Source organism: Ranitomeya variabilis, chromosome 6, assembly GCF_051348905.1.
Source record: "Ranitomeya variabilis isolate aRanVar5 chromosome 6, aRanVar5.hap1, whole genome shotgun sequence".
NCBI lineage: Eukaryota > Metazoa > Chordata > Amphibia > Anura > Dendrobatidae > Ranitomeya > Ranitomeya variabilis.
The window spans coordinates 306,162,879-306,174,792 of record NC_135237.1 but is presented as its reverse complement, the minus strand read 5'-3'; positions in this window follow the sequence as shown (position 1 = coordinate 306,174,792).

Sequence of the window (11,914 nt, the reverse complement as noted above, 5' to 3'; positions counted from 1 at the left end):
TAGAAATGGAACAGGAGAAAAGGGAAAGGAAGGGTCAAGGGAGGGGGACAAGAAAGAGGGGAGGTAACACTGAAATATGTAAACATTGAATAATTATTGGCATGGTTACATACAGTTGAAATTAGGTATAACGAAGTTACATGAATAACTTTCTAGTAAAACAATATGTTAAGGGCAATCAAGAACACTGTCTTCCCAAATTTTTTTCCAGGGAGCCCATGTGGACAAATGTGAGTCATGGTTAGAGACCTCCCAACTTGACAACTCTTGGAGTAATGAGATTTGATTTACTTTAGTATACCATTCCGACACAGTGGGGGGAGAAGTGTCCCTCCAATGTAATGCAATATGGTGTTTAGCGGCACCCACTAGGAGAGGGAGCAGGCCATGTTTCCTAGGTAAGTAGTTAGCGGACGGGCAGGAGAGGAGAGCCTCCGCCGCCCGTAGGCTTGACTTAATTAAATTCAATTTCTTAAGAATAGAGCTAATTCTCTCCCAGAAGTTTCTTATTTTGGGGCTGTCCCAGAATATATGTGTGTGTGATGATCTAACGAGTTTAGGCATCTCCAGCAGATCTCATTGTCAGCGAGTCCTCTCTGGAAGAGTTTTGCTGGGGTTAAGTGCCATCTAGTCAGGATTTTATATGCATTTTCCTGCAAAAGTATACACCTAGAAAAACCTCTAGCACTAGATAACATCTTAGAAATTTGGTCTTCTGAGAAAGAGATCCCAAGTTCCGATTCCCATGAGTATATAAATGAGGGTTTGTTTGGTGAGGAAGGGGCGGAGAGATGGGAATATATGCGGGATATAATGTTAAGTCGTGGAAGCGAAAATTTGGTTAGCACATCCAACCAAGACCAATTTGACCTGGTCGGGTGTTTCTGTACAAACTGTAGGACAGTTTGTTTGACGTGGAGTATCTGGAGGAAATTTTTAGGTTGGGCCGGTGCACCTGGAGGCCATGTCCCATTCTGGAGAATTTTATTGTTGTAAAATCCATTTAGGGTTTCTTTAGGTAGATTTGTCCATATAATTTATATGGGTCTCTAAAAGTTGGATCAATCAAAAATGGTATAGAGCAAATAGGTGTCAACATAGAAGGGAAGGTATCTAATGGGAGCTCTTTATTCAGAAGTCTTTTAATTCTCAAGGTTGTTAGGGTCACCTCATCTAGTCTAAAAGCGGCTAGCGGCTTGGCTCCGGACTAAAGATAGGGGATGCCTCGAGGGCCCAGCAGAGCCAGGTCGACGCTATCTCCATCTCCCCCCTTCCAACATGATATCACCTTCAGCCATCTGCTAAGATGTATAGCTCTGTAGTAGAGGTATGGATCAGGGACTCCCAGCCCCCCCGAGGAGATGGGATAAGATATTGGTTTATTAGGTAATCTGGCCGGTTTCGACTTCCAAATGAATTTAGAGATAGTTGATTTTAGTCCCTTAAAGAAGGTCAAAGGCAGCCGGATAGGAACCATATTCATAGTATATAGTATTATTGGCATAATATATGCCTTGAATACATTAATACGTCCCATCCATGATAGCGTGGGCAAGCCATAGGACTTCATTAAAGCCTCAATCCTTTTTAATAATGGGGGATAGTTAGCTTGGAATAGGTCTATAGGATTTCCGGTTATTAAAATCCCTAAATATTTAATGGAGGACTTGGCCCATGAAAAAGAGGTCTGGGTGCTGAGAGAAGTTATTTGGGATCTTGAAAAAGTGATATTTAGGGCTTCGGATTTCCCCGTATTAATTTTTAAATTTGAGAGAAGGCCAAATTGACGGAATATCTTGAGAATAATCGAGAAGGCCTGGAGCGGGTTAGAGATGAGAAGAGCAAGTCATCTGCGAAAGCTAGTGTTTTTATTTCCACAGAGCCAATTTTCAATCCCTCTATCCCTTCCCCTTGTCTAATACTCTGTATCAACGTCTCTATTGCTAGTATGAACAGTGACGGGGATAACGGGCAACCCTGTCTAGTCCCATTATTAATATTAAAACTATCAGACAGGATGCCGTTAATTCGAACTCTAGCTGTAGGTTGGGAATAGAGAGAGAGAATTGCTGAAATATATTGCTCTGGAAAGCCAAATTTAATCAAAACTTTGTCCATATATCTCCATCTCACTCTGTCAAACGCTTTCTCAGCGTCTGAGGACCAAGGGGATACTGCAGCTCCTAGCAAACATCGTAGCCTGTATGATTTTGGTCGAGTTGTCCTTCCCTTCTCTACCCTTAACAAAACCCACCTGGTCTGAGTGGATCAATTTGGGTAAAATGTTACTAAGCCTTCCCGCTAAAATTTTTGCCCACAGTTTAATGTCCGCGTTGAGTAACGATATTGGCCTATAACTGGAACATAGGTTGAGGTCCTTTCCCTCCTTCGGTAGAACAGTAATAAAAGCTTCTAAAGATTGTTTAGTTATAGGTTGACCTTTATCTGTATGTATTTCTGACTGCATACAGAGTATGTTTATAGCGAGAAATTACCTAATGGTGAATTTAACCAAGGTAAAACATGAAGTACAAATTTCTTTATAAAACATAATATTTTATTAATGTAATCAAATTTAAATGGGATGGTGATGAAAAAAGAGGGACACTAATCCATGGTATATAATGCTATAAAGGTAGTCTATACATATAGGTATTATACAAATTCATTATGGCTACCAGTCTCAGGTTTAAAAAAAAATGCATAATGTGTTAGTGCTTGATCCAGCTAAGTACAATGGACTGATATGAGGTGACTATTGCAAAAAACATTCCTATCTAGCAAACTTAATGTGCATAATCAAGGTACAAGGATATAAGTGGATTATTACCTATTAGTGTGGATCATTACAGATACAATGGTGTCCCTCTGCCCTGACGCGCGTTTCGCTCAGCTTATTCGAGAGGGAGGGTATATATATATCTTTGTCTATTTATCTATATGTATACTGTATATATATATATATATATATATATATATATATATATATATATACTAGATTGTGGCCCGATTCTAACGCATCGGGTATTCTAGAATATGCATGTCCCCGTAGTATATGGACAATGATGATTCCAGAATTCGCGGCAGACTGTGCCCGTCGCTGATTGGTCAAGGCAACCTTTATGACATCATCGTCGCCATGGCAACCATTATGACATCTACGTCGATACTGTGCCCGTCGCTGATTGGTCGAGGCGAATTCGCGGCAGACTGTGCCCGTCGCTGATTGGTCGAGGCAACCTTTATGACATCATCGTCGCCATGCTGTGCCTGCCAGCCTCGACCAACCAGAGACGCGGGATTTCCATTATGACATCTACGTCGATACTGTGCCCATCGCTGATTGGTCGAGGCCTGGCGGCCTCGACCAATCAGAGATGCGGGATTTCCAGGACAGACAGACAGACAGACAGAAAAACCCTTAGACAATTAAATATATATATATATATATATATATATATATATATATATATATATATATATACATGCAGTGCTAAACATAACAGTATCTCACTGAACACAAGAAAAAATTCCAAATTTTTTACAAGACCTTGAATGCTTTCAATGCAAAATTCAGTTTTACTCACATTAGTTAATGCAAAAATAAATATTCCCCACATAAAAAACTATTGCATATAGTAATTTTTAACTCAAAAGGAGTTAAAAAAGAGAGGTGGCTCATCCATAAATATTTACATAAATTACGAAAAAAGAAATGGACAACAGAGCAATAAATAAAGAGCATATGCTTAATTTATTGCAAATATTAATCATACATATATAGTAGAAAGAAGTAAAAATGAACAATTAAAAATGCAAAGGGTGGCGAAACCTTAGTGCCACGTCCAAACAAGTTGGCATATAAGTCTATATAAACGCCTGATAAGAGGCTGAGACAATGATAATACACATAAGTAGTGACTCAAAAAATAGCCAAGTGGTGAGGCAATGGTAGGCTTTATTTTTACAAGATTGTATAAAGTGCACAATGGTGACAAATAAATAAATGTATTGATCTAAGCACAAATAGCAATCTAGGTATAAACAAAAGTGAGTAAGGGCAATAACATTGACCAGCCAGGAGGCTAATAGTATTGGGGCACAAGGAGAGACCAACCTGTGAGTGGATGTGGGAGAGGCAGACCCCAAATATAGTAATTTGTATGACTCAATAATTTTTATGGACATCACCAAGTCTTTCATTCATGGAATGAACAAGATTGTGACATATTGCAGCATCTATCTTTTTTCATTCTTCAAGAATGACCTGTTTTAGAGCCTGGATACTGAGTGCAGAGTGATGATCAACTTGTCTCTTCATAATTCCCCATAAGTGTTTGATTAAGTTCAGATCAGGAGACACACAATGTTAGGTGTTGGGATTCTCCCGCTGTGCGGGATAGATCCCAAGCATTATCTGCTTCTGTGGTCTCCCATTCAGGTCTGGCTGCTGTGATTGCTGCTCAGCACAAACGTCAGTCCCAGCATCTTGTTCAGGCTGGTGGTATATGTTTGGTTACTGCTGGCTCTCCAGTCAAGTCTATGGTAACCAATGATATGCGGGTGCATCCTTGCGCTCTGGAGTCTAAGTCCAGAGATCATCTTACTGGGCATGTCCATGATGTGGCAGCTTCTCATTGGTGGTCAGATGTTAGCTGCCTCTGATGATGTGGCAGCTCCAGATTGGGCCGCGGGCAATGTCTTGGCTGACTGGGCATGAGTGTTTGGGGTGGAGCCTAGCATATCAAAAACTCTTGGCGGTACACGCAGATGCGCTAGTGTCATTTATGCTTGGTGTGTGTGTGCGGCTACTCTACCACTCAGTGACAGAGCAAGCTCAACCCTTATGCTATACTTATCAGTGAAGGCAATAGGGTATTGTACCTAGCATCAAAGAGCTTTCTCTCTTGGCTCAGCATCTGCTTAAAGGGCCACTGTCACCCCCCTCCAGCCGTTATAAACTAAAAGAGCCACCTTGTGCAGCAGTAATGCCTGCGATGACGTCACTGCCATGTGATTGCCCTAATCACATGGCAGTGACGTCATCGCAGGTCCTACAGCTATTTGCTGTGCAGCAGATCCATCCTGGTGTTTTGTGGATGTCTTTTGTTCTCTGGTATCAGCCATTACATCAGACGGCCAGAGCTTACTGCGTCTGCGCAGGACACCAGTACACAGCGCAGGCGTCGGATTTGAAACGATAACAGCACTGAGGGGGCGGCGCCGAAAGCGCAGGAAGATGTGAGTGACGGCAGAGGAGCTGGCCAAGCTGGGGAGTGAGGACCCGCCTACCTGGCTAGAGACAGGAATTGTGGCTAAGTATAAAAACGTTTTATTTGGGGTATGCTTGAACCTAAAACTAAAAGAGCCACCATGTTAGAATGCAGCCTTACAGCTGCACAAGGTGGCTCTTTTAGTTTATAACGGCTGGAGGGGGTGACAGTGGCCCTTTAATTAGTGAGTGCGGTTAGCACCATTTAGTTGCAGAGGTAGCCCAATTCACGTGATATTATCCCTGTGACGCTAACAGGGTATATTACTTTGCTTACTCTGGCCATACCTCTAGGTGAAGTAACTCAGCTTGGTACTCTGTGTTCCGTTAACTCAGTGTGTTCAAGGTGACGCTTGCTGTTGTGTTCTGTCATTATTCACACTAGCAGCAGGGTTCTTCTCTGCATGTTGGACCCCAGATTGCGATTGCACTTTATTTTTATATTTTATTTAGTGCAATCCGCCAACCCTAACACACTTGGCCACTGAATCACATTCACCCCGTTCTTCGTCATAAATGCACCAGTAGACTTAGATGTGTATCTTGGATCATTGTTGTGTTGAAAAAGTGCACACCTATTGAGGAAACAGAGTGATGGTAGCATTTTCTCTTTCAATATAGAGCAGTACATCTGTGAATTCATGATACCATCAATGACATATAGTTTCTTGACACCAGCAGTAATTGTCCCATATCACATAAGGACACTGCCACCACCATATTTCACTGACGTTATAATAATAATAATACTACTAATATGTTTTTACTTCTATAGTGACAACATATTCTGCAGCAATTTACATTACAGAAGTGACTTGTGCAGATAATAAAGATATTACAGAGTTAACTCAGAATTCAACAGATAGCAGAGGAGTGATGGCCATGCTCGCAAGTTTGCAATCTATGGGGAAACAGTGTGTCCGTAAAGTCATGGTGCATTTCTGACCAGTCACAGGAAAGCAACAAAAACAATAGAAATGTGAAATCTTCCCCAAATAAAAGAATATGTTTTATTTCACATTAAAGTTTAAGAATGCCTTTCTTGTCATTTTTAAGTTTTGAATTGTACAATATTACAGAAATGTCTAATTTTAATCAGAAACTTTCCACTGCTCATGGCAATGAAGAAAAAACTGAATACTTGTATGAACGTTTTATGAGCACATCAGCAATGCTATATTAATTTGTTCTAATTAAACTGCATTCTACTTTTTAAAAAATGCTGCTTTTGCAAAGTATCACAATTATCCAATTTGGTACAGCAGCTCTTCACAAAACTAATGTTCAGACAATCTAGACTAAGAAATGTATTATGTTCTGTTCCTAACCAACTACAGTGTGACCTGGCACTGTTTGCAGTAATTGGATAGCTTAAAGGGGTATTCCCATTTCCAAGATCCTACCCCAATATGTAGTAGGTGTAATAATAATATTAACAAATGCCACCAATTAGAAATGTAGTATAGTTCTTCTGATTCTCTATGCCACTTACTCCATGTGCAGTATCTGATTCCCTGAAAATTGCCCACGGGAACATTGCCCACAGGAAAAATGCCCACAGGAAAAATGCCCACACAGAAAATTGCACACACAGATATTTGCCCACATGGAAAATTGCCAATTGCAGCTTCACAAAGTTTCAGATCTATGATATTTGAGGTGCAATGTGATGATGTTCCCATGATATGTGATCAACTTGTGATTTACAGCTGACCTAGTGCAATACTGCAAACATGCTGAAGATCTGTGGTTTGTAGCAGTCTGTCATTATCAGCAATAGATCTAGTCTGCTCTCATCTCTCACTGATTCTGCCTTACTCCTCCCACCAGCCCAAAACAGCAGCACATGCAGAACCAGCAGCAGTGTGATCCAGAGGAGCCATAACTGCTATCAGTACCCACAAAAGTAGCACTGTATTATCTGTGGAGTTACATGGGACTGCAGGTCATATCTAATACATTATCATCTCAGTGGGAGCCCACCAAAAGCAGGTGCCGCTGGCAAAGATAGTTTGTCTTGGAAGCCCAGAGGCACCGCAGAATGGTGAGATTCTGTCAGAATCTGTCAGAGGAACCGGAAGTGCCATAGCAGCTCCGCTCTCCCATTGACTTCAGTGGCAGTGAATCTGGCGCCTGCACTTCCTTTCCTGTCTACTTATGGCTACCAAGAGTAAGAGTGAGCAGATCCTATGTAGTTATGTATCATACACATATACTGCAGGTGCAGGCAGGCATAGGATGGAAGGAAATGCAGAGTGGATTTGAATAAGGGTCTCTAGGCCCAGACACACCACACAGAGTGGAATAGGGGTCTCTAGGCCCAGACACACCACAATGAGAGTGGAATAAGTGTCTCTAGGCCCATACACACCACATTGAGAGTGGAATAAGGGTCTCTAGGCCCATACACACCACACTGAGAGTGGAATAAGGGTCTCTAGGCCCAGACACACCACACTGAGAGTGAAATAAGGGTCTCTAGGCCCAGACACACCACACTGAGAGTGGAATAAGGGTCTCTAGGCCCATACACACCACACTGAGAGTGAAATAAGGGTCTCTAGGCCCAGACACACCACACTGAGAGTGGAATAAGGGTCTCTAGGCCCAGACACACCACAATGAGAGTAAAATAATGGTCTCTAGGCCCAGACACACCACAATGAGAGCGGAATAATGGTCTCTAGGCCCAGACACACCACACTGAGAGTGGAATAATTGTATCTAGGCCCATACACACCACACTGAGAGTGGAATAAGGGTCTCTTGGCCCAGGCACACCACACTGAGAGTGGAATAAGGGTCTCTAGGCCCAGACACACCACACTGAGAGTGGAATAAGGGTCTCTAGGCCCAGACACACCACAATGAGAGTGAAATAAGGGTTTCTAGGCCCATACACACCACACTGAGAGTGGAATAAGGGTCTCTAGGCCCAGACCACCACACTGAGAGTGGAATTATTGTTAGCACAGTGGAGTGACAACTCATAAGTACAGAATCTGTACTCTGGGACTAGAGATGAGCAAATCGAACCTGGAGAACCTGGAGAAATAAACTTGGCCCAGAGACCTTTGTTGAAATCCATTCTGCATTTTCTTTGCTGCCTGTGTTGTGCTGTATTGTATTTCAATGGAGACCATGGAAGGCAAGGACTATCACCCGGCGGCTAATTATTTGCAGGTTTGCAATGTTTGTTTAATAAACTGAAGTTATTGTTGTTATTAGACCTCCTTAATAAACTGTTCTTAATAAACTTGTGGGTAGTTTTCTGTGTGGGCAATTTTCGCCAACATTCTTCTGTGCTGCAGAGGATGTCACCTATATCTCTGTATTATTCTTCTGCAAGGCAGAGCGTCTCACCCATAACTCTATACTATTCTCCTGCCCGGCAGAGCATCTCACTCATAACTCCATACTATTCTCCTGCCCGGCAGAGCATCTCACCCATAACTCTATACTATTCTCCTGCCCTGCAGAGCATCTCACTTATACCTGCACACTATCCCCCTGTCCTGCAGAGCATTTAACCTATAGATCCATGCTATTCTCTGTCCTGCAGAGCATCTCACCTGTAATTCTATATTATTCTTCTGCCCTGCAGAGCATCTCACATATACATGCATATACTATCCCCCTGTCCTGCAGAGCATTTAACCTATAATTCAGTCTGTGGGCAATTTTCTGTGGACATTTTTTTACATCTCATGTGAACATCCTCACCTTGCACAAATATCATAGATCTGAAACTTTGTGATGCTGCAATTGGCAATTTTCCGTGTGGGTAATTTTCCTGTGGGCATTTTTCCTGTGGGCATTTTTCTGGTCACCGTATGCCATATGTTAAGTAACTGATATTTTTGGGAGAAACGGTGATAGGTCTAAACACATCTCGAAAATGCTCATCCTCTTAAAACAGATATTTTCTAAACTGTCAGGATTATGATTTAATGAAATAAAATTAAATTACAGTTTGTATACGATAAAGCAAAATAACTTTACCAATATGTAAAAATGCTTACATAGATTACAAAACAACTATAACCCATATTAATCAGGGCTATTTTACTGTTTTTGCAATCTTTGTACAAAAACAAACACATTTTTCTACATATTTACACCTGCCATTCACTGAGACCAGCCATCCTCCTACAGTGCCACTTCCTGCTGTGAATGTGAAATAAGCAAGGTGACTGATAAGGTTTTATTATATAAAAGATTGAATCAAAGAGAAGAATCTGCTGTCAACATTTTAGTTACAAATATGAAAAATACATTTGAAAAGTGAACAACGCAGCTATGAAAACGTCAATAATTTATGTCTATTTATTGTATGTATTCTTCTCTGCTGTAACTCTAGCTAGTTATAATAAAAAAAATAATTAAAAAAGAGCTGCAAGGCATTACATATTTAGTCAATTTTAAGTAACCAAATACCAAATGCATAATGAACTTAACACTGATCATTTATAGCATTGAATGTTCTGGTAACAAATAAACACTTAAACCCATTCTTAAATTGCAAAAGGGGTATAACAGCCATAATCAGAAAGAGTGTTATTTAAAAATAACAACTACGGAGCTGTTTTCTACTGAAAAGTGAAATGTTCTTTCTTTTAATATTTAGTGAAATGCTTTCTTAAAACTTTCTTAAAAATTTAGAATAATAAAATCATACAGTATATACTGCATACTACCTTCAAAACTTTACCTTTTTGTTCTAGCTATGGTTGACCTTCTGATGTTAATGTCTTAAAAATCAGACTCAATGACAAAACAACTTTTTATTTTGTTTTTTTTTTTTATCATATTCGAATAGCCATAACATTTTTCACTTTTCCTTCAATATTGTTGCATGAGGGATTATTTTAAAATATATTTGTTTGAATAAATTTATTTGCTGAAGCAGGGAATAGAGAAAAAATAGGGTGTTTAAAATATAAAGTACTCTATTTTTAGTACTATAACAAGCACCGGACTATAAGACGCACCTTAATTTTGGTTAGCAAAATAGGAAAAGAAAAATGTAAATGTTAAAATGAGGGTGAGTCTTAAAGTCTGAATTTACCACGGGGGTGGCAGCGGTGGAGGTAGGGTCGCTGCTGCAGGAAGCCATTGAAGGCAGTGTGGGATGCTGTGAGCCCTGTGATGGAAGGAGGGGGTGTCACAGTATGAGACTGTGGACCCTGGGCTTCAAGAAAATGTTACCGATGAGGCATGGGCGGAGTTTCCACTCTGTACATTGATTTCCTGGAAGTGGGCTTCAGGAATAGCTACCGGAGACGGCACATGCGCAGATTTAGATCTGGGCTCAATGACGAGCTGAGATCCAAATCTGCCCATGTGCCATGCCTGGGGTCTGCGCTCCTTCTTCACAACTGACATTTTCTTGTAGCCCAGAGCCTGCAGTCTCGCACAGCCAAGACACTAATTCCTCTCAGCCCAGGGCCCACAGCATTGCCCTACTCCTGCTGCCAGATTCCTGCAGTAAATGTGCCACCTGTGACCCCACTCTACAATCGCCACCCCCAGTAAACTACATTTGGACTATAAGAAACACCCTCATTTTCCTCCCAAGTTTTTTGGGAAAAAAGGGCATCTCATAGTACAAAAAATGTGCTATTTGTTTGTAGATATGTAGAAGATATAGCAGCAACAAATTGCAATTTACATTACAGAACCAGAACACATATTTGAAAAGAAGGACTGTCAACACTAAATAATGAGGAGAGACCCAAAGCCTGGAACGAAGGCAACCCACTCCATACTTAAGAATTATACAAGGAGAAAAAGGAGTAAATTGGGTTAAAAAGATAATACTTTATTTAAGTACACAAAGCATTAATACATAATATAAATAAATCCAAAGATTCAAGAAGTATAAGGCGCATAAGGATGATTAAAAAGGACAGGTAACCCCAGGAGTGCACAAGGCCTATCTATAAGCCAATCAGAGAACGTTAAACTGCTAATGCAAAATAGTTCATAGGGACAGCTGCTGCAGACAGTCAGCGGTCCTAAACAGGGTGTTAGAAAACATTGAGCAGTGCTTACCACTTGAAGGACGGGCAAAGACACACACTGGGCTGGAACCGTGGCAAAAAGAGACCCCCGACACGCGTTTCACTTCTGGTTTATGTGCTTTTTCAAGGGGAAGCACAATAAAATGCCGAAAAGGACCTCCAAATACAATTGGTGGAGGTACATGTGACCGGTCAGATGATGTATGCAAGCCAATAGAAAGCGGCGCATGCGCCGGTCGATCCACAGGTCCTGTATCAGAGATCGGCGTCAAGCATCCATACATGCAAGCGGGGAGAGATCCTCTGGTCATGTGAGGGAGGCAGGGGAGATGCCGCTCCAATACAGGAGAGCGCGGACCGGACAGGTGCATGCGCACAGTCGTAGGTAAGATGTAAATCTGGGTGTAACACCCACCAAACTGCAACATGATAAAAAGTAACCAGATCAAGGGACAAGAGGGGAAAAGAAACAAAGTAATTCAAAGGCCATACTGTACCGGAAAATACAAACACATCAATCAAAATGACCCATATACCCGAAGCAAACACACCAGATTGGACCATGCAAAGATTCATAATGGAGGCTCATAACGAAGCTCCTGTAATCAATAATGTATAT